General features: G+C 35.0%; 1 protein-coding gene across 7 annotated transcripts in view; it reads right to left on the bottom strand.

The window, feature by feature from the left end:
• The window catches only part of NAALADL2 (N-acetylated alpha-linked acidic dipeptidase like 2), a 1,407,963-nt gene that overhangs the window by 719,836 nt on the left and 663,598 nt on the right, over nt 1-24,529 (bottom strand). The window contains exon 1 of one of the 7 annotated variants that reach the window (XM_074298225.1): nt 11,300-11,424. The exons of the other annotated variants lie outside the window; for them this stretch is intronic. The gene's annotated coding sequence lies outside the window, so the exon portion shown is untranslated. Of the gene's footprint in view, nt 1-11,299; nt 11,425-24,529 lie in introns of those variants that run through there. 7 annotated transcript variants of the gene reach the window in all.

Raw genomic sequence — 24,529 nt, 5'->3', positions numbered from 1 at the left:
TATCTTTGCCAACAAAACAAAACAAAACCCAAATAGGTTCATAAAAAGTCATATACAATTGAAAAATGACTGAACACATAAGAGATAGGGCTAAGATTTCATTCCAAGTCTTTTAACTCAAAATCTAGTGTTTCTTCCACTGTTCTATGGAGTTGGACTAAATATACCACCAAGGGTCAGGACAATTCTAAAACTATGATAGTTTATTTTGAAAGAAGTAAAGGAGGAGAAAATGAGAGATTAATAAACCCTCAACATATGCCTTCCCACTATCATATATATATATATATATATATATATATATGTATATATATATACACAAAAAATTACATATAATCATGTATATTACATATAATAAATCATTTGCTTTTATTAATATATGCCTGTATATGCATATCTGTGTATATATATATATGTATATATATAGAAATATCTATATATACATATACATATGTATATGTATTTGTGCATATATGTAGGTGTGAGAAGAAAAAATCTAGGTAAATCCATTTAGCTAGACTCCAAGGCTGGCTATTTGTAGACTTCCTATTTGCCTCAGTCCATCTGCTTTCTCCATATATTGTTTTTTGGCATATTCTATCTATTTACCAAACCTATGTAAGAGAACTCCATGTATCCTATTCCCCAGACAAAAACAGATGGCTGTGCAGCAGGGGTAATGATTTAATTAAATAGCTCCTAAAACCTGAACAAATTGTTCCAAAGAAAAGAAAAACCTATTATTTATGCTTTCAAAAAAAATAAAGTGGGGGGGGGCAAAGGAGAGAAAATATCATCAAGGTTGATTTCTTTCTTGTAATGAAATTAGGGATTCCAAGTTCTTCCTCCCCCTTTTTTTGGGGTGTGTGTGTGAGAGATTTACTTCTTTTTCCCCCTCAAAATTCAGTTCAAAGACAAAATCCTATAGGAAAAACAGTTCTAATCATCCTAATTGGTAGGGTCCTTCCCTTCTCAAAATCCCTTGCTAGTCCATCAATGAACATATATAAAGCACATACATACTATGTTCTGGCCAGTTTGAATCCATTCTATATATATCTTAATGCAATGTTGTTTTTGTCCATTAAAATGTAAATTCCTTGAGAGTAGGAGCTCCTATTTTGTCTTTCTACTCTTGATACCTGAATATATCTGACATGTTTCAACACATAAGAGACAGGGGTAAGATTTCACTTCAAGTCTTAACTCAAAATCTAGTGTACTTATCCTTTTCTTTCTTGCTCTTCAACCCTACAAAATGATGGTGAATTGGCTTCTTATTTTTGGTATTTATTTTTATTACCTAAAAAGTCAACATCAAGAAAGAAACGAAAAGAAATTAAATTGGCAAAGGAGAATGCTAATGCCTTTAGTGAAAGAGTAATTGGCCACCATGATATCCCAATATGGTTCAGTTAAATTCCATTTTTAAAATATAATTGATTTATGTAATCTTGCAACTATTTATCAAGTGCTTCCTGTTTGCCAGCGACTATGCTAAATGCTGAGAATACAAAAAATAAAATAAAACACTATCTACCCTCCTCAAAGAGTTTACAATTCTTTTCTTCCCCCTTTTATTTACTTTCCTTTTAACTTATGAAATAAAACAAGCATCTCCATAAGACAGAATTAAAAAAGACTGCAAATCTATTTTCTGTCTATCTATATAGTTTCTTCCCTTTCCCCTAACCAGTAATGTATTTTGTAATTACATCTTGTATGGTACTTTTCTTGTGTGATTTTTCATTCATGATATGTTTTAGATCACTGATTGAATTTGGCAAAAGGGGAGGACATGTTCAAAGGTCACAAGTGGGCATAAGTATAATTGGCTTGTGATTGGGATTACTGATGAAGTTATACAAATCAATGAAATCACAGGTTCAAAGAAACACATAATCACTTTCATATCTTATTCTATCACATCATCCTGGATAATCTTGGGCTCAGACCTTGATCATTCTCACTAAGCAATAAGGACCCTGAGTATGAGTACTGCGATGGAACTGTGATGGTCTATTGACCAAGGACCAGCCCAATTAAACTCAGAGGTGTTTATCATCAAATTGATCAAAGGAGGATGTTCTTTTTTCAACCCCATAATTTCTTCAAACCTTTTTTTAAAGTGTTGAGATAAGATCTCTTTTCAATGAAATCTTAAATACTTTAGATATACCATTAATTTGAAGGCAGTGATGGCAACAACACAATCACATTTAACTATCTTAATTTTTATCCCCCTTTCTATAACCACAGTGAAAGAGAAAGACAAATATGTGATGATAGTTCTCTGAAAGCTATGAAAGTAGTCAGCTGGACTCCTACGTCTCTTGGCTATCCATTACATTCTTTGGAGAATATTAAAGAGAGGTGAATAGTGGTTAAAGGGGCATCTGTTTAGTGTCAGTAAATACAGTTTAAATACATAGAGTCCATGCCTCGTCAAGCTCTTCTTTAATGCAATACTCCAGTTGTTCAGGACTCTTGTTAGCAACCAATATTCCCCAAGGGAAGAGATTATTCAGAGAAAAAAATAAAATCTTGTACTTATTTATCAAAATTGTGTGCTAACAACTCACATTTATATGGTTCTTTATGCTTTACAAAGTTCTTTCTTCACAATATCCCTGAGGCTGATGATAATGTAAGAATTACTATCCTCATTATATAGATGAGGAAATTGAGGCACAGAAAGTTCTAAAGGACTTTATCTGTTGTTAGATGTCAGCATTGTGATAGAAATTCAGGTCTTTTGTAGATTTTTCCACTACACTATTTATAATGAAGGCATGTAAAAGGGAGGAATAAATAGGAAATTTTGGCAGTGAAAATACATACACATTTTATGTAGTAGATATGTATTTATGCACATATATACACACAAATATAATCTGATTTTATTTTTATAACAATTTTTTTCCCGAGACAATTGGGGGTTGAGTGACTTGTCCCAGGGTCAAAACCAAATTAAGTGTCTGAAGTCCAGATTTGAACTCAGGTCCCCCTGACTTCCGGGCTGGTGCTCTATCCACTGTGCCATCTACCTTCCCCTTTTATAATAACTTTAAAAGGCAAATGTTATCATCACCCCCTACTTTACAGATGAGTTAACTAAGACCAAGAGAAATCTAAGTGAATGAGCCAGCACAATAAAGAAGTGTCTTGAAAAGGATTCATACACAGCATTTATTGAAGCTAAATTCTACATGACCCCATCTGGGTTCATTGTGCTTACCTGGGAATAAAAACCCAACTTTAAAAGCAGTCCCTTCATTCAAGATTATATCCTCCTGTAATTAGGGTTTGACACATTTCCATATAATCTAAAATGACACCTTCCATTGTGAAGACACTAAGAAATTGCTGTTGGGGGCAGCTAGGTGGTGCAGTGGATAGAGCACCAGCCGAATTCAGGAGGACCCGAGTTCAAATCTGGTCTCAGACACTTAACACTTCCTAGCTGTGTGACCCTGGGCAAGTCACTTAGCCCCAGTCTCAGAAAAAGAAAAAAAAAAAAAGAAAAAGAAATTGTTGTTGAAAGTCCAGAGGACTGGTATTAATGGACATTCAATATTGACTTAATAGGTGGATGAAGAAAAGCTTTTTGTTTTTCTCTTCTACTTCTACTAGCCATATAGCTAATAATTTCTCATGTCATCAAACATCCTGATTCATCAAGAATACTGATCTTTGCAGCATTTCTACCTGAGGGAGGAGATGCTTTATTCACTCAAACCATGAAGTAAGTAGGGAAGGTTTTAGGACTCCTTTTCCCCTGAGGCAATATTCCTCTATCATCACAACTATATCAATACTATATGGATCACCTCCCACCTTCACAAAAGAAAAAAGAAAGAAAGAAAAAGATCTGAGTCTTGAATATTTTTGTTGTTGTTACTGGGTTTTTCCCCAAATTCTAGGGACAGAATACTTGATCTGGGAATGGAAATTCAAGTGATGGAAATCCAGGAATCCAGGAGAAATGCTGAAGTTGTCTTAGTAGCAATAGTCTAAATAGCATTGGGATGGCTGTACAGCAGAAAATACTACTGGGTTTTAGACTTCATTGGGTGAGACCAATATGTAGGAGGTGAGCAAAACAGTCAACCTAATCTGTCCTCACCCCCTTCTCTAAGAAACAGTTGGCATAGAAAGAATCACACACACCTCCAAGTATTGGGGAAAACATTTATACAATTTTTCTTGATATATCTCTGAAATAAATATACCTCTGCAAAAAGTAATCTGATATTAAATGGTTAAATAAAACTACAGTGTCATTAAAAAAGTCAAGGAAACACAGATGACGGGGGCTTTAGTTGAAAACTGAAGAGAATCAATCCCCACTTCTCTAGCCTCTTGGTGTCTGAGGCTGAAGGGCATATGAGTTCAAATCCAGTTCCAAACACTTAGCCACTATGTGATCCTGGTCCCTTGAGTTCTTTGACTCAATTTCCTCATTTGCAAAATGGGGATAATAATAGTACCTACCACTCAGAGTCATTATAAGGATCAAATGAGATAATGACTATAAAGCATTTAGCTCAGAAACTAAGTGAAATATAATTATTTTTTTATTGTTGCTCACTTTTTTCAGTCAAGTCTGTTCAGTCATGTCTCAGTTTTTTCAGTCATGTTCAATCTGTGATCCCATTTGGGATTTACCTGTCAAAAATATTGGAATGGTGTGCCATTTCCTTCCCCAGCCCATTTTGTTGATGAGGAAACTGAGGCCAATAAAATAAAGTGCCTTTCTCAGGGCCACACAACTAATGACTGTCTATGATCAAATTTGAGTTCATGTTCTCTTAACTCTAGTTCTGGCACTCTAATCAATCTAGCTGCTCTACATAAATGTCAAAAGTAATTATTATAATAATTATTATTTTTACAACCAGTATTATCCTATGAAATTCTAGTCATATCTAAGATTGGAATAAGATGGATCTTTTCATTTTAAAATTGCTTTCATTTGGGAAAAAAAATCACTGAATGTCAAGAATCATAATTATTTATGTTAGGATACACTTAACACATCAATGGCATTGCCTGAATTCATAGAAAAACAGAGTTGCAAGGAGGCTTAGAGACATCTGGTCCAACCCATCCATAATCAAGAATTTTCCCTGTATCCTACCAAACAACAGGCCCCCAGACTCTGGGCTAAAGGAAACTTAACACACCCCTTTCAAAAGCAGACACACTGACATTCACTGGCTTCTTTATGAAACTTTCATGAAATACCCAGCGTGTTTAAGCACTAGAGGAAACATTTTAAGCAATGTAGGTCCATCTTTAGCATTACTCTGCTTTTCATCTTAGCATCACATATTTAGAACAGCTTTCTTTGACTCCCACGATCTATTATAATGAGGTAGAATTAGGTCTTCGAATGATTACAGAAACACAAAAAGAAAAAGAAAAGGACACCAGGCAGCTAGGGATATTTTGCAATATTGCATCCTTCACAATGCCTTGATATCAGTTTCCTGCTCAACTTTATTTTTCCTTTCACAATAGAGCATAAAAAAGAACCATTAGGAAAGGTCACTTTGATCTGGAAAACATCAATATTCCCAAAGCTTTCCCAACTGGTTTACACATTTGTTGCTTGTAATGTTAATACACTATGACAAGGAATGCTCTTTGTAATTTTTAAAGAGGAAATTTAAAACACCTCACATAATTTGCAGCAGACTTGTCCAACAAATCAGATCTTAATAAATTCTATTTAATGCTATTGTACATCTGCCATTTGAAAACACTTTTTTCCCCTGAACACAGCTTAATGAACCTTTAATTTATCTTACACTCAGTCTCCACCGAGAGTTGTTAAAAGACAAAGTCTTAAGTCAATGCACTTAATTACAGTCATCATATGTTATTATGTACTGTTATATAACACCATATGCCAATTATCATGGGACTTTAATAGATACTGAACAATTACACATCTGCACATGTACATCCCTTGTATTATCTATCTATATTTGCATGACATCCCAGAAAATGTGTACACATGTCCATACATGAATTGCCATAACTAATCACTTTGTTGATTTCAAGACTATATTATTTGTTTAATATATTGACTTTCAATGACTTTTAAGTGTAACTGAATTAAAAAATATATTGACTCTTGTTACTTTTTGGTTCCCCAAAATCAACAGAATTTCCACCAAAAATGGATCTTTAAAAGAATATGACAGTGATCTTAGGGAATGGGAGAATTAATCATCAAATAAAGATTCAGGAAAATAGAGTCTACTTATATTCTTTCCCCATATTTTCAATGTATTTATGATAATGATAAGCCCAGAACAAATCAAGAATCCCTATCTTTGATCAAGGACTATATTTTATTTTCAGTGTATTTTATTTCCTCCCTTTGGCTTCCCCTTCTCCAACAATATGGCTAAGTCAATAATATTGTACACCTTTATTAAAATCATAGAATACATTCTAGGGATGTTAAAAAAAAAGAGAGAAACATCCTTTCTTTTAAGTGGCAGGGATGGGTAGAAGTTGAGACTAAGTCTCCCTGTCTTACCTAGTTTAGAAGAACAATGGCCACTAATGAACCCAGTCCAAATAGTAATCTACTAAGAAGCTTTATTCTACTCTAGTTTAAAAATGTGTGCTCCTTAGTTCTTTCTTGGATAGTCTGTAACCCTCTGCTCTTAAGGACTCAAAATCTTAGTGCCAGACACCCAATCAATTTTAGTCCTATTGCAGTTCACATTTCTCTACCTCAAGTGATCTACCATTTTTAATCTACTCAGTAGCAAGAACCACAAATGTGCACGAATACTTTCCAGCATATTATCTGTTCTCAAATAACTTACATACTACCAAACTTTACAATACTCAGGCATTTTGGCTAATATCCATGGCTACGTATAAATTGATTTGGTGACTTGTTATATAATCAATTGATTCAATCTCTTTTTATTCTTTTAAACTTGCACTGGAAGAACTCCTTTCCCATTCCCCTCATGTCATATCTAGCAGATATGGATATCTTAGACAATTCTACAGTTTTCTGAGGAACATGGTATCCCAAATGAATATGGCTTCCATGCCCTATTCCAATCAAGAGTTCCTCTTTTTTGTGCTAAGAAATGGGCAGAATTTTAATCTGCTACTGAGTTTTCATACTGACCAGACACAAGTAATTTCCAAAGTCACCAATTTAGCAATACTTATGCAAAGTCAACTTAAGGACGCACACACACACACACACACACACAAATGGATCATTCTCTGGGAAATGATCCTTTCATGGATTCTGACATAAAATACTTCGTAAGCAAATAGTCTAGAAAAGCAAATAGCAATAATATTATGCTTGCAAGAATAGATGGAAGAGAACCTGCAACCTAAACCAATACATTTAAAAAATATCACTAAACCACTTTCTAATCCTGCCTTCAAAATGAAATAATTGGAAGTAAAATTTCCCACAGATTAAATTATTCGGTGGCAGTAAATAAGCTGCTTTGTAAAGAACATTAACTTATTCAAATCATAAAGAAGGCATTCATAACACTTTACAATGGACCTGCACTTACTGGAATCTCAATGATCACTAGGACATTACTGGTCTTCATTAGCCCCTACATAGACATTTAAATACTTATTAAAGTTAAGACATCCCTTACAATTTCTTTTTATAGATGCCTCTATAACAAAGCTCTGACATATCTTTTCCTCAAAGTGGCTCATTTGAACATAGAGAAAAATCCCCTATTTTTTCAAAGGGCTGGTTCTAAAGTCCGCATGTAAATGTAAACCACCCAGTTTGTTAATTATTCCAAGTTGGCTCTATGTGGGAAAAGCTCTATGCTTCATTGCATCAGTAAACTAGAGAAACTCGAGAGAATTAGGAAGCCAAAACAGGTCAAGGCACTTTCAATATAGGCCCAGTGGTTCCCAAATGGATTTTTAATGATTCCTCTGCCATCTGGGACAGACTCATTATATGCTGGAGAGGTGACCCGAAAAGAGTTTTTTAAATTTCTTGTTTCACCTCATTTACATGATAGTCCAATAATTTTATGTTGACTTCAAAGAATTATACAGTTCATTCTTACATTTGGGCAGATCCGAGTATAAAACTAATGAATTAATTTTAAACAACACTTCAATAGTTTACAGGTTAGAATAAGTAGTAAGTGAGAAGCATATGATATTGAAAGAATTTTTTATCCCCCTATCCTTCATATAATTAAAATACATCTTTCACGTGATACTTTCAAGTTATATCTTTCTAATGCAAATGTTCAAGAGAATTTCTTGATAAGTGGATTCTATGGCTTTATCTAAGACTTTTTTTTTTATTTCAGGCAAAAAAAATAATTCACTATAGACATTTGGACTGTTTGAATGGAATTTCTGTAAGCAGAGAATCTGTTTGATCCATAATGAATAAAAATGGATTTAGGTTTATTTGTAATGATAATAAACTAGCTTCTCTAACTCATATCTCAGCTTAAGGGCTACCTCTTATAGGAAAACTTTCTTGATATACCTACTTTCTAGTTCCCTCTCCCAGGAAATTTATGAGGGTTTAGTGTCTTGTTAATTTTCTTAGTATAGTCTTCAGAATGATTCCATGTATTTATCTCGGTGAATCTTTACTACATCTATGAAATATAGATAGGAAAAGTATTAGGTATTTTACACATGATGAATCTGTCAATAGCTTTCTATAACCTCTAATTTTGACTTTTACCCCTTCTATTATTCCTGAAAAAAAAAAAAGCAATCAAATTTATTCTTGCAACTTTCCTTTGCAAATTTTTTTTCTATCCGATTTCTTTTCTCTATTCATATATCTAGAACCTTAGTTCAGGTCCTTATTACCTCTTGCACAAATCATTGAAGCAATCTGTTAACAACTCTTCAGGAATTCAATCTCTCACCACATTTCATCCCATTCTACACAGTGCTACAAAGTCATTTTCCTTGAGCCCCAATTTAATGCATGTGTTCAACCAACTTCAATGGCCTCCAATTGCCTGTAGTATCAAAAATTTTCTAATTTTAGTTTTTAAAGTCCTATACAATGTAGCTTGAACTTAACATTACAATCCCCCTCCCACTGTCTACAATCCAACTGAACTATCCATCTTTGCTCTTCCCAAAATTTCATCCTCTTTATCTATACCCAATTACCTAGAATGCATTTCCCTTTTACCATTCCTTCATAGAGTCCTCTCGTTTCCTTCATGATGCAGCTCAAACATCATCTTCTGCATGAAGCCCTTCCCATCCCTTCAATTGATAGAACCTCTTCTACTACATTACTCATTACTTATTGTATATTTAAATTTTTAAGTTACATTTATGCTTTATTTTTATGTGTACTTTTTTCTCTCATGAAAACGTTAGCTGCTTACAAGTAGAGACTATTTAATTTTTTATATTCTCTCTCTCTCTCTCTCTCTCTCTCTCTCTCTCTCTATATATATATATATATATATATATATATATATATATATATATATATATCTATATATATAATCTCCAGAGTTTAGCATATTATATAGCACATAGCAGGAACTTAATAAATGTTTATTGAGTCACTGATCAAAAATGTCGAGTAATAGAGCCCTCAATACCGAAAAATGTGTTATTATTCTTTGGGACAAATATCAAAAAGTGTTTGCTTATATCAAGTCACAATCCAAGGCTGTTCAACCTCCTCTCTTCTATAGTCATATTCCTATTCTGATTGAACAAGTTTTCTATGTTGGCCTGCCCAGAAAAACACAAATCGTCAATCACAGGTGCTTTACTGACACTGGTCTTGTATTCCAGTATACCTTTTCTTCTTGCCCTAACTTCACTCATTGTGTCCTACACAATTTTTCAGCCTGAAAAAGAAGCAGGCTTTCTGTTTGTCTCCTGCCATGCTTTGTGAAGTTACCATACCTTCCTAATTTAGGATTTTAAATATTTTTACCTCTCATCACAAAAAGAGTTAACAAAATAAACAAAAGTGAAATTTTTCCATTCCCTTGCCCAGTAGAATGTAACCTCCTTGAATGCAAAGACTGGATTTTTTTATTTTTAAATTTTTTTGGTCTTCGTATTGCTAGTGTCTAATACATCATAGATATCTAATCCACTACATTGCATTGAAAGTTAACCCTGATTCATTAGAAGGTGAGCTAGACTTAATGTTTTGTTCTGTTGTAGCTCAGAACTTTAACTCCAGTGATCCACCAGCCAGGGATTACAAGCATGTTATATCACTCATGATCCTCATATTCCATTTTCCAAATGCTTCTGGTTTTTGGCTCACTGGGAGAGTGAGCCAATACATTCCCTTGGAGCCAGTTCACCATCACCATCATCACCACTGCCGCCACCACTACCACCACCATGCAATAATCATAATCAATAATACCTGGAATCTATTTTCTATTAAGATCTCCAAAGTGATGCTCATACATTATATCACTTGATGTTCACTTCTGTGATACTACAGGGATCATTATCTCCAATTTACAGATGAGAAAAATGAGGCCAAGAGGAGTTAAATGTTTTTTTCATGGTCAAAATGAAGCTATGTCAAAAGCAGAATCAGAACCTAAGTCTCTCCTAACGTTGAGTGTAGTACCTTTCAAGTCAGTGAACCACTCTGTCTATTTTCTCTGAATTGACTAATTCGTCAGTTGTATTTCCTCATCCATTTTTCCTGCCCCACAAACAGCCCATCCCAAAAGTGTTTTCTATAAATATATCCGTTCCATGTTAACAACAGAAATAGAAATAAATAACACAAAAATATCAGGTATTCATCAGATAAATATATACATATATGTGTATATATATATATATATGTATATATGATACACATGTCATGATAAGGATGCTAATCCCATTTCCTGGATCATGGACTTTCAAAAAATTGGAGCATAAGGTTCTATTGTAAATTGGTAACAGATATCTAAGTGGAAAGCTCCTGTGGAATGTTTTACTTCTCGCCTGGATTTTTTATTCTAATAGCAATTCCATTTTATTAAGTATAAACCTATAATGAATTTCATGCATTAATTAACATGGTGCTAGTTTAGCATGCAAACAAAAAAAAATACATCACAGAAAAATCCTTTGGTGAGTTGCGCTCCCCAGAGCTGCCACTAACTATATTAGGATCCCTCCAAGTCCCTATTAGAGACACTCAGAAATATGGATACTCACTGGGAAAGGATACTGGCATCACACAGAAATTCCCACAATCAACAGAAAATACTCACTAGTAGAAGGCTAAAATTAAAATGTATACCAGCAGAGTAGAGCTTGATTTCATGTACTGGACCATTCCACAAAGTTCTCCATCAACAAACATTGAATGGTACTATGGGAAAGGAATTTCCCCAGCAGGATGGAAGAAAAGTTTGAGTCCCTTGCTAGTTCTTTATAAATGGAAGTGGGGGAGAGAAAAGGGGAGAGAAAGGCCAAGAGGAAAAGGGCTTAGATGGAAGTTTAATTGAACACAGCTGTGGTTGTTTACAATCTATGATCACGAGTAGCTTTCAGCACCTGGACAGAGGTTCCCTGTCACAAAGAACACCTGGTAACCCTCAGCCCCAAGTGTTAAAAGACTTCTTCCAACCCTCTCCCCCTCCTTTTGTTAGACGAGGGTAAGTTATGCCATAGGAGGAACTATATTCAGTCACAGCTGTTTTCATGAGTCTGCTATCAAAGACTACAGATGATGTTTAAGATCTGCAGCTCATAAAAAAGGGAAAAAGACCTATATGCACAAAAATATTTAAAACAGCTTTTCATATGGTGGCAAAGAATTGGAAATCAAGGGCATGACCATTAATTAAGCAAGGGCTGAAAACGTTATGGCATATGATACTACTACTGGGCTTATATCCCAAGGAAATACTAAAGAAGGGAAAGGGACCTGTATGTGCCAAAATGTTTGTGGCAGCCCTTTTCATAGTGGCTAGAAGCTGGAAGATGAATGGATGTCCATCAATTGGAGAATGGTTGGGTAAATTATGGTATATGAAGGTTATGGAATATTATTGTTCTGTAAGAAATGACCAGCAGGAGGAATACAGAGAGGCTTGGAGAGACTTACATCAACTGATGCTGAGTGAAACGAGCAGAACCAGAAGATCATTATACACTTCAACAACAATACTGTATGATGATGTATTCTGATGGAAGTGGATATCTTCAACATAGAGAAGAGCTAATCCAATTCCAATTGATTAATGATGGACAGAATCAGCTACATCCAGAAAAGGAACACTGGGAAATGAGTGTAAACTGTTATTTTTACCTTCTGAATCCAATTCTTCCTGTGCAACAAGAAATTCGGTTCTACACACATATATTGTATCTAGAATATATTGTAATATATTTAACATGTATAAAACTGCCTGCCATCGGGGGGAGGGGGTTGGGGGAGGAAGGGAAAAAAATCTGAACAGAAGTAAGTGCAAGGGATAATGTTGTAAAAAATTACCCATGCATATGTACTGTCAAAAAAAAGTTATAATTATAAAATAAATAAATAAATAAATAAATAAAATTTTAAAAAAGTTATGGCATATGAATGTAATGTACTACTATTGTGCTAGAAGAAACTATGAGCAGGCAGATTTCATAAAATCCTGGGAAGACTTATATGAACTGATGCCGAGTGGAGTGAGGAGAAACAAGAGAATATTGTATACAGTGGTAGCAACTTGGGCAATGCTCAACTTTGATAGACTTGGCTCTTCTCAGCAATACAATGATCCAAGGCAAGTCCAAAAGATTCATGATGGAAAATGCTATCCACACATCCAGAGAAAGAATTATGGAAATTGAATGCACATCAAAGTATACTATTTTCACTTTTTTCTGTTTTTGTTTGCCTTTTTGTTTTTTTACTTCTGACTAATGTGGAAATGTTTGCATGATTATACATGCATAATCTATGTCAGACATCTTGCTATCCTTGTAAAGGTAGAGAGGGAAGGAGAAAAAAATAGCAATTCAAAATCGTATTAAAAAAAAAAACAACAACTTTGTCTTCCAATTTCCACTGGTTTGTTTTTTTAATTGACTTTATTGGTAAAGTCTAATGGCATTGTTTTTTCTAAGAAAACATAACTTTAAATGATATTTCAATACAAAAATATATTTTGTTCTGTAGATGGTAAAAGTGTAATGTAGTATAGAACAGGGAGGAGTGCTTTGTGGGTCCAAATCAAGTCTACTATTATTTTTTTCCTCCTTGCTTTCTGTACTTTTTGATGTGTGGAAATGCCAATCAAATCAGCCAAAATATTAAATACCTACATTACTTTTGTCAAAAAGTGGATAACAGGTGCCTGGATAACATGTCTTCTATCACTAATACATTGTGGCTCTTTAGCCATCTTGTAACTTCTTTTCTGAACTTCATTATTATTTTTTTCTGCTAAGGTGGTCTATAAAAATGTTCATGATATATCACTTCTGCTTTTGCCTTTCTTGTTCTGTATAATTTCTATATTGTTTCATGTAATTACTATAGGATCTATCAATATAAGTTAATATGATTATTGCTTAATTTTCTTATGTTATAAAAGAGATTTAAAAAAAATAATATCCTCTTGACAAATGAAGAGAAGGTGTTTTCAATCTCATTCTTTTGCAAGAAAATAGCTGTAGCAAGAGGATCAGCAAAAATTGTTTTTATTGAGATAGGTTTAAACACATAGTTTAAAAGTAAAAAAAAAAAATTTTTTTGGTCAATCATATAAGTTTCTTAGACTAACCAAAAGGGAGAGACCAATATGGGCCAGTCCAAATGGCTGGTTGAGAGAAGACTCATGAGATCAAATGATGAATTTAGTGGCTTGTTTGCTATAGAGAAATGACTCATATTTTCCTGCCATATATAATAAAAATGTATATATTTTTACATTATCAGCTTATCACAACATTTTAGCTAGTTCCCCAAACCAATAAGATTAAATACCTCTGTAATTCCTAATATCACAATTATTTCTATCATGGGACACTTATTCAGTACATCATGCCTTCTCTTTGACTGTTCTTTGCCCTTCTCTAGGATTTCCAATTCAGCACTAAGCTTGCAAGAAAGAATTCAAATGAGCAGGACTTTTTTTCTTTATTCCCAAACATAGTTCTCAAATTGAGATATGAGCTCCTGATTAGAAGTTGATAAAGATCCCCTTCAGGCAAATATAAATCCCTCTATGTAGGTTTTATATGGCTGAGAATATGAGAGAAATCATAACCAAGCAAAAAGATCTTTGGTTTGTTCCTAGCTCTAAAGGCAGAGCAGACCCAGGTGAGTGAGGCAGCCCCTTTGGTTCTGGGGTAACTCTTGAGCCCAGAGATTTGTGACTTTAAAATTTAAAATTGTTGCTTTAGAATTGAGCTGCTAAAGGAACAATCAATAGGAAGGAAGAGTCTGAATGGATTGTGACATTTTGTTGAATTACCAGTGTGTCAAGACATCATGGAAAAAGTGTTCCAAGATATGTCATTTTCATTAGGTGACTCATAGGATGATAGACTGAGAGTTGGAAGTGGCCTTTCATAGCCTCTATTGCAGTTCATTTATTGTAGACATGAGGAAAGGAAAAAGACTTGTCTAATATAACACACAAAATACTGATGATGGTGACAATGAGGATGCTGTTAGTAATAGCATTTAGATCATGCTTGCAGGTTGGTTAGATCTTTATATATATATATATATATATATATATATATATATATATATATATATATATATATAAATAAATATAAATAATCTCATTGGTTAGTTAATGAGTAGTAGCATTGGATTTCAAACCTAAATTCTCTCCCTCCAAATCTGGCATTTTCATAATATTTCTTTTAAATAAATTTTTACTCACTTCATTATTACAAACATATTGCATTTCTTTTTTTTTAAATGCCTAATTTTGAGAAAAATCTTGATCTAGGCTCTTAGAGTTTCATCTCTGTGAGGGAATCCCCCAAGATGGAAATTCCCTCTTCTAATGTAGACCACCAACTCACTTGTGACTCAAGAGACCAAGAAGTTACCTGTAGCACTGATAGGTTGTGACCTAACAACAGGCAGACAGGTGACTTGCGTCAATGGCAGGCTCTGTTTCCAGGTCGTCTTGACAACTATCAACCCAGTTTCTAGTGCCCCATAATGCACACTCCCTAGTAATTGTAAATCCCTAAGTATAAATCGTTATAGAAGCAATTTAATTTATCACTCCAGCTCCATCCCATGTTTTGGAATAAAATAAAAGAGCAATGATAATAATGGTAACACATTTACATTTTCATTTTCACTTGATCTTGATTCACTAAGAAGCATTATAGTTTAATGTTGGACCTTTAGATAGGAAGACCTGAATTAAAATCCCATATTAGATACTTACTAGCTGAAGGGTCCTAGACAAAATATTCAAATATTGTTAGCTCAGTTTCCTTTTTTGTAAAATCAATATAATAACATCACCGACTTCCAGGGTGGTGTAATTGAATTATTATTGTAATTGTTGTAATGAATTATATCGTGTATGAAAATCTTTGTGTAAATTTTTACATTTTTATCTATGAAAGCTATTATTTTTCTTAATATAGTAAATTTCCTTTAACAAATAAAGATGATAGAAGGTATTTCCAGTCCTATTTTCTTGCAAGAAAGTAGGTATAATGAGATGATTAGCAGAAATCTTTTTCATCAACAAAGGCTTAAATAAATCCATTTTAAAGGTGAAGGAGTTTTGGGTCAATCATGTAAGTTTCTTTGATTAGTCAAAGTGAGGGAAGACAATGCAGGCCAGTCCAAATGACTGGTTAAGAGAAGACTCATGAGATCAAATGATGAATTTGGCAGCTTTCTTGCTGGAGAGAAATGGCTCACTTGTATTTTTTTGCCCTAAATAATAAAAATGCATTTATTGTTTCTTGATAGTAGTAATCCCTAGCTACTACTTTGGAAAAAATAGCAGGACATTTTAAATGCCATTCACAATGGAAAAACACACCAGCGCCCTCACAGCCAAACTCCCTGCCCTCAAAATAGGATGGAGAGACATTGATAACAATCATTATTACAAGTTAAGTGGTGTCACAAGGCAAGTTCAAATTTATCTTCCCAGCATCTAGCTAAGAACTAGCTGAGCCGGCAATCTCCTGAAACAAGATTACCATACCATGAACAAAACACCAAGGCCCATGACCTTGAGCTTCGTTCGCTATCAATAATGTTGTCAGAATCGCTGTGTGATAGGGAGGCCAGCGGGGATGAAATCATATTGGAGCACCAAAACAGCATACAGATATTCTCTCTAGATTCTAGATTGTTAACAGTAATATTATCCCTGTCATCAGTAAGGCCGGAGCAGGATGAATCTCAAAACACGGGAATCACAGATGTGCAGGATTTCGGGGCTGACAGGGAACCTCAGCGGACACCTAGTTCCAGCAATTATTCAACAAAATTCTCCTTTGCAACACACCCCACAGGTGATTTTGCAGCTTTTGCTTAGAGTAAAGATTGTAGCAAGAAAGAATCCAATACCTTGAACAGCATCCTGTCCTACTTGGAAATAATTCTAATTGACAAGACATTTCTACTTACCTAAAACCTAATTGACATCTTTGCAATTTCTTTACTATGTTCCTTAAAAAATGGATAATCCATTTTCAAAGCCATCTTCAAAAACTCTTTTCCCTGTAACTACTGTATGTTTACATACATAGACTACAACATATGTATATAGATATGTGGGGGTATGTGTATGTACATACACATATACATAGTTAGAGACAAGGATGGAGGAAAAAAGGAAGAAAGAGAAAGTGAGGGTATGAGTTTGGGCCTTGTTTTTCTCAGTGTTTTTTTTGTTTTTTTAATGGGGGAAGAAGATATAAATCTATATAGCATCTATATATGAAGATTCTAAGAGAAAAAAACAGAATAAGGTCTTAATTTCAATGTGGTAATAGCTGAGAATTCTGGACAGCAAATGATGCTGAGGATTCAGGCAATCTAAAAAAAGAATAGAGAAAGATGAAACCACAGGCTTCTTTGCTTTGGAATAGGATTGGGTACAAGAGCTATCTAAAAGAGGGAAGGATTCAAGGCCATAGTTACTTCCTGACCTGAGTTGTGAAGGAGGCTATCTTGGGCATCTTGAACTGAGGTAGTTTATCACAGCAATAAACATACTGCCATAGTGTGCTCTCAGTACTATCCCAAGACCTTTCCTTTTGGCTCCTGGAAATGAAGCAATCCCAGAAAGCCTCCATCTAAATAGTTGCTGCATAATTCTATCAAATTCAATGAAAAAACTGCTTTTCTTACATTTTTCCTCCATAACATCTTTTGTATTTGTCCCCTACTCTGTATTCTCCTAAATACCAGCTTAGTTTAAGTCTAAATAGCTTTCACCCATATTGCAATATCTTCCTAAATGGCAAATGTTTCCAATCTCCCCTTCTTTCCTATCTAGTTTCTATTCAACTGCAAAAATAACCTTCCTAAAGCATAAAACCAACCCCTACCCTTTTGCTCAAAAATCTACAGTGATCCCTTATTACCTCTAAGAGAACATTAAAACTTTGCCGACTGGCATTCAAAAGCCTTCGTGAGCTGGCTCCACTCTGCTTTTCCCTTTGTTTCCTATTACTTCCCTTTATATACTTTATGTTAAAGCAGCAAAATGGCTTGCTCTTTTCTGAATGGCAAATTGTATCTCTGGCATCCTTCCCTTTGAACTTTCCTCATTAGCTGCTAGTATCCAGAATGATTTGTACCTCCATAACTCTCCTATGGAAATGTTGTCCTTTTCCCTACAGTTAATATTCTCTCCCTTCTCAAATCATCATTTATCTACTTAGTTGTATGCATCCCATATCCCTGGAGAGAATGTAAGCTCTTTGAGGTTAGGAACTCTTTGGATTGCTGTTATCTAACAGGGCCATATTTGTCACTTAATCATTTGTTGAATGAAATCATACCTTGTGTTTCCTTTCTGTAATAAATTATTCTCTTACTCTGACCCTTAACCTCCATATTCTATCTTATTAACTTTTTTCATATTTGTCAAAGTGCTTTTCCAAAGGAGAAATGTGAAATATTAGAGATGAGTAGGGTTGGGTGGGAAGCTTTAAAAGACAGTATATGTTTTGTTTGTTGTTAATATATATTTAACTATTTTTCTTAATTTATTGTGATCTATTTAGGGTTCAGTCAATCAGTTTCACTATAACTTTCACAGGATAGCTGAGTCCAGACTTTTATGATAGTGCGACTTGGAAGATTCTCTGGAAGACATTAAATTCACTGATTACCACATTTCAAATGTAAACACTACTGCAGGGGTTTCTTTGTTTAAAAAGATTTCACAAATGTCCCTCCTGAGACTGTTTTCATGGCTCAATAATAATCATGACGGTCTAGAAAGTTCTTCATGGCATGTAACTTAAAATCTCCCCATTTCTGTTTACATCGATTTCCTTTTATTTCATCCGCTGCAGAGCTGGTGCCCAGCTGATCTGATCGGCTTACTTCTAACAACTTATCCTAGTGTTGAGGATCATTATTGAATTATACCATTAGTCTTTTTCCTCTCCTGAGCTATGTAATTCTAAGGCATTTCAGCTTTGTTCATGGTAATATTTTCCATCATTTTAATTGCTGTTATTGACCTCCTCTGTTCTCTTTTCAAATAGCTCATCTCTTCTCAAATTTGGATTCCCAAACTTGGCATGATGCACCACCGATGGTTAAGTTTAATAAGTAACTGCTTCACAGCTCCTTTTTGTTTATTGTTTTATGAATATTATCTCAGAAATATTGACTTTAAAGTTAAAGCTAGTATTCATTAACTTATAGCCCAGGTGTAGTTCATTCTCACTCCCAAATTTTGCTACCACTAGCCCAGTCAACTCATCTCCCATTTTGTAGCTGTAGAGTTCTATTCTCAAATTTCCCAAGCCTATTTTTGTTCCTAGTGATATTTTGTTACTAATGAAATTTATCCCATCCATCCTTGAACACACACACACACACACACACACACACACACGTGTGTGTGTGTAATTTTATTGTGACAAAAGGAATTTTGCAAATTTTAAAAGGTTACTTAATATAGCTTACACTATGAATAGGCATTGTAGTATAGCTGTATAGAGATGACCTTGGATCACATTCAAGTCTTTTAGCCATCCTATACTGGTTGCCCATATTACTTAATTGTTCAGTGCCCTTGGGCAATTTTTTCCATCTATAATTTGCAGAACAGTTACCAATCTGCATTTGTGGAAGGTATTTTCTCCTGATACCTGTGAAATTTTAACTTCTCCATATCGTAACTGCATCATATTTACCATCAAGATATTATCATCAGCCCCAGATGCAAATATGAAAAATAATAATAACAATGTATCATAGCATTTTAAGTTTATTGGCTACTTTTCCAACACCAGCTCATTTCAGTCTCACAAAAAACCTTGAAATAGGTATGTGCTCTAGATACTATTAGCTACATTTTACTGCTGAAGAAATTGAGACTCAGGGGTGTTAAGGGACTTGACTAGAATCAAGTAGCTCAAAGGCAGTATCTGAACCCAGCTTATCGTGACGACAAATCCAGAATTTTACTCATTATATCCTGCTACCTGCCTTATATTTGATTCTTAACGTCATTTGGGAGATAGGAATGGACAACTATAACCGGCAACTTATTTAATAAGTTTTAATCAAGAAGTCCATTCATATTTCTAGCTCAGTTATCATGCTTTAAGTGACCCTTATTACACCTTATTCTATCCTTCAGAAAATACCTGGTTTCCCATCCTTCATAGGAGAACTCCCTTAAGCGTAGCAAGAATTTGAGGATATTCACTCAATGATATCCTTGACTAAACTGATGAGCCCTCTCTCATTGTAGCACTTCTCTGATTTTCTTGTTGGAAAAATTTCCCTGAAAATCAATATGTCTGGAATGCTAATACTTTGCACAATATGTTCTTGGAGGATTTAATTAATCTTGTGCACTTAATTATTGCATGTGTAGCGAGTTTGGTCTTGGGCTTGGATAGTGCACTACAAATGATACCGACTAGCTGTGACAAGAAGGTTGGACTGTAGACAAGGCCTGGTGACCTAGGGGGTTAGAGAGATATCACACAACCCGACAGTTACTCCTAGGAGTACGTTGCTCTCATCTTCTGCCACTTGCTTAACTTGGACAAGTTCTCCTCTACCCGAAACCCTTGAGTTTTCTTCCACAACCAGGCTGCGAATCCTGTTTCATATCAGGCCTTGGCAGCATCCTGGATGACCTTGACTTCAGAAGACAAGGGAACCCAGGACTTGGTACTCAGCCACCTAAGGCTTCCGCCTCCTGGATCCTACAGACAGGCTAATTAAGCAGCAAGAGTTCCTAGAGGGGAATGTTAATGAGTCTACTTGGCGGCCAACAGCCTGTTCCCCAGATGGTGCAGGGGTTATAAATTGTCAACAGGCTAAGTGGAGGGAAGGAAGTCAGGAAGCTACAGGGAGTTGTCCAGTTTTATTGGGTCCATCTGAGCTGTAAGAAGTTCCACTGAGATGCTATTTAATTTGAGTCTGTGAAAAGCACTATTCTTTTCTATTTTATTCTGAGTTAGAGGGGAGAATCTGGTTACTATCTCTGCCTCAAGTCACTCATCATTCCAGTCCTTCCTCCACTCAGCTGACAATGATTTTCCTGAAGTACAGGTCTAAAAATGCCACTGTTACCACTTAATAACCTCCAGTGGGTCCCTATCATTTCCATGATACAATTTTTAAAAAATTCCCACTCAATTTTTAAAGTCCCTTATAACAAAGCTACTTCCTCTATTTCTAGTATTCATATATTTTATTCTCTTCCACATACTTTATAAGCCAATAACACTTGGATTTTTGCTGTCACTTGTATATGATGCTCCACCTTCTTACTCCACAGCTTTGTACTAATCTGTTCCTCATTGCTAGAATACTCTCCTTAATATATATGTGTCTATACACACAAATATATTCATGTGTATGTAGGTATACATATGCATATATATACACCTATATTTATATATGTATGTATAATACACTGTGTTATGTATAGATATGTGTATAACCTGAGGATTTACATAAAGTTATCCTTAATAGAATCCAGGCTTCTTGAAGACGGGAATTTTTTTTTCCCTTTCTAGAATTTAGCACAGTACTTGACACATAATAAAGGCTTAATCAACATTTACTGAATGGCTTCTGTGGATGAGAACCTTGGAATTTTGAATGGACAGCATCATTTGGTACATAAATTAAAGGCTGAGGTGAACACCTCCAGGCAATTCTGCAAAGAAGATAATACACAAAAAGCCATATGTATCATTCAACTTCTGCAAACTTTGGAATTTATCCCCTCCTTTTCTGTTCTTTCTAATGGATGTGAGATTGAAGAAGAAAGCTGTATGGAACCGGCAGTTATTTTTAAAAGATCTTGCCCATAGGAAAAGGAAGGAACAGTGTTTCAAGTCACACCTACCCTGTCTGAAAGCAGCCAGGACAAAAAGGCAGTCAATGCTAAACATAACTGAGAACAGTGGAACATCTCCTCCTTTTTCTTTTCTTTTTTTTTTCTTCTTCTGTGATCTCTCTCTTCAAATATTCAACTAGCCCCAATTATCTCAGGTCAGAAACAAGGTGGTCTGTTGAAATCACCAGCCAAGTTTTGCCTTCATAATACTTCAAAGGGATGGAGCAGTATCTGACAATACCATCACAAAGTGTCCTCAGTTAATTTCACACATTTCACTGGAATTATTGAGTCAAATAATTGTAGACTAATAGGGCTGGGAAGAACCTAATAAGGCTGGGAGGAACCTTCAAAATCTACAACTCTTTCAGCCTTGCATCCAATCTTAGAACTGAGAGAACATTTATTAAGCACTTACTATGTTCAATGCACTGGACTAGAGAAAATGGAAAGCTAGCATTTAATACTCCACCCCTACGCTCCCTTCTAGTGTATCAGTGACTTGGTCACTTAACACCAGGTGACTGGGAGCTCAGAAGCAGGAGAGTGGGGAGAGCAGAGCTTTGAACCAGAGTGCTGCAATCTGGAAGGCAGTGATAACCCTAGTAGCACTATGAGCTAATAAGATCCCAGCTCCTCAGAGAGATAGTCATTTAATAAGATCCCTTCATTTAACCAGTGAGGAAACTGAGGCTTCAAAGAAGAGAATCCATTTATCTCAGATCACACATGGTAAAAGGAAGATTTCATAAGAAAATATGACTAAAAGTCACCAGAACTGCTCTTCTTCATATGTAAAAAGGAAATGTTATGTGGCAACAGGGGCTGAGACTAAAATTGGAGTTGTTTAAATGAAAGACTTGACTTTGAATAATGAACTCCTAAGCAATCCCCACTTCCCTATTCAGTTATTAGCACTCTCTCATTTCTAGCCCAACATCTGTGATCCTTTGGTTTTCTGACATTACTTTGTAAGAGTTTACAATATGTTGGATATGCCCAGATTTTCTCACACAGCAAATTTATTTGTAAATGCATTCTCCCTGATAAATAAACTAATATTAAAGTCTTTAAGATCTCTTTTAGCTTCCTTACAAAAGTAGCCTAGAATCATATAGATTCATAAATATAGGGCTAGAAGGTACCTCACAGGTCATCTCAGTTTACAGATGAAGAAACTGAGGCTCCAAGAGTTTCAGACACTTATATGCAGTCATACAATAAAATAGGAGAACCAGACTTTGAATATTCTCTGATGCCAAAATTAACACTCTCTTGACATCATTTAAATATTACAATCATTTTAGCATAAAAGGAATAGGTTTCATTCTTTGTAATCATTTCTTTCCCTATTTCCTTTCCACCTTCAAAAGAGCAAACTTTCCTATTTGACTTTAATGCTGGCAAAACCTTTTCAAGCTGGGCACAAAGATAATTCATGGTTTGGACAAATACATTAACTTTGACCTGATATTTTTGCCATTTTCGAAATTTTAAAAAAGCCTGTCTCACAATGTATAGTTGAAGAGAAATAACAACTGTAGCCTTCAATTACTTTTTTTTCCAACTTATCAAAAAGCTCTAGGAATTAAAGTACAAATTCATGCTACCAAAGACCTAGTAAAAGGTTGGAAGACTATTCTAAAGGTCACATTATCTTAATGAAGTGCCACTCTCTGACAACATGGCAATGATATGGGAGTAATAGACTCCATTTAGTGAGGAAAGCTTGGCAAAATCCGTGCTCTAAACAGAGACATTGGTAATTTTCTTCAAAGGTCACACACAAATGTGTTATTTAAAACTAGGCATTTGCCAGTTGTGAATATAGGAACAGCGGATATCAGATGTGTGGATTGGTATTGTCCATTCCTAAAATGCCAGGCTTTTCCCAGTTCTTTAATCTGTAGATATTTTGTCAGTTAACTTTCTCCTTGGGCCCACACAACTTTGCCAAAACATTCAAAGGGGATGGGTTGTCTTGGATTCTACCGAGAGCCTATCTATGCATGGAAGTTGCAGAGTTCTGAATTTCATAAAAGAGCAGATGATTAGATAAGGTTAAAAAACAAAACAAAAATTGGCTTCATTTTATCTCCCCTCAAAAAACAACACCCCAGGAAAGAGTCCCTTTTGAAAGTATGTTATCTTGTTCACACGGACAATATGTCATTCTGGCAAGCAGGTGAAAATGAGTTTCATCTTACTATTTAATTCACTTAGAACTAATCATGAACCACTTTGGGACTGTTTCCCCATGTATAAAATGAGGGGATTGGAATCTTAAGCTTTCCCACAGGCTCTGTTCACATGGCACCTTCTATATTAGGCCTTTTCTGACACCCTCCTCTGGTTATGAGAATTCACTATCATTTTTTATTTACTAATCTATGTATTATTTGGGTCACAATCCCTCCCTTCTCCCAGTAATGTCCTCAAGGGATTTAAAAAAAATTGTCCTTAATGATTATCATCAACATCATAACTAGAATGCATATAATGCTTTCTAATTTATAAGGCACTTTACAAATATCTCTTTTGTTCCTTATAACAAATACTTGAGTTAGACATTATTGTCCCTTTTTTATAGATTAAAACACTATGGGAGGCAGAGGTCATGTGATTTGTACTTGGCCACATAGATAAAAAGTATTTGATGAAAAATTCTAACTTGTGCCTTCCAGACTTCAAATCTAGAACTCTGTTCACTATTTTATCTAGCTTCTTAGTAAGTAAATGCTTATTGAATCACTAAATAAGTCTATGAACAGGTATTATCATCCCCATTTTACAGATGATGCAACAAAGACAAAAAGTGATTACTTTTTGGTCAAATAACCAATAGAAGCCAGAAGTAGGATTTAAAGTCAGGTCTTTCTTTACTTCAAATACAGCATTTGACTTAAGATACCTTATCTGAGTCTTGTATAGCACCACTGCCTTTCTATATCTATATAGGCTTTCCTGTATATATACAGTAG

This window comes from Sminthopsis crassicaudata, chromosome 3 (genome assembly GCF_048593235.1).
Source record: "Sminthopsis crassicaudata isolate SCR6 chromosome 3, ASM4859323v1, whole genome shotgun sequence".
In the NCBI taxonomy this organism is placed as follows: Eukaryota; Metazoa; Chordata; class Mammalia; order Dasyuromorphia; family Dasyuridae; genus Sminthopsis; species Sminthopsis crassicaudata.
Note: the sequence above shows the minus strand (reverse complement) of the source record. Positions and strands in the feature narration are given on the sequence as shown.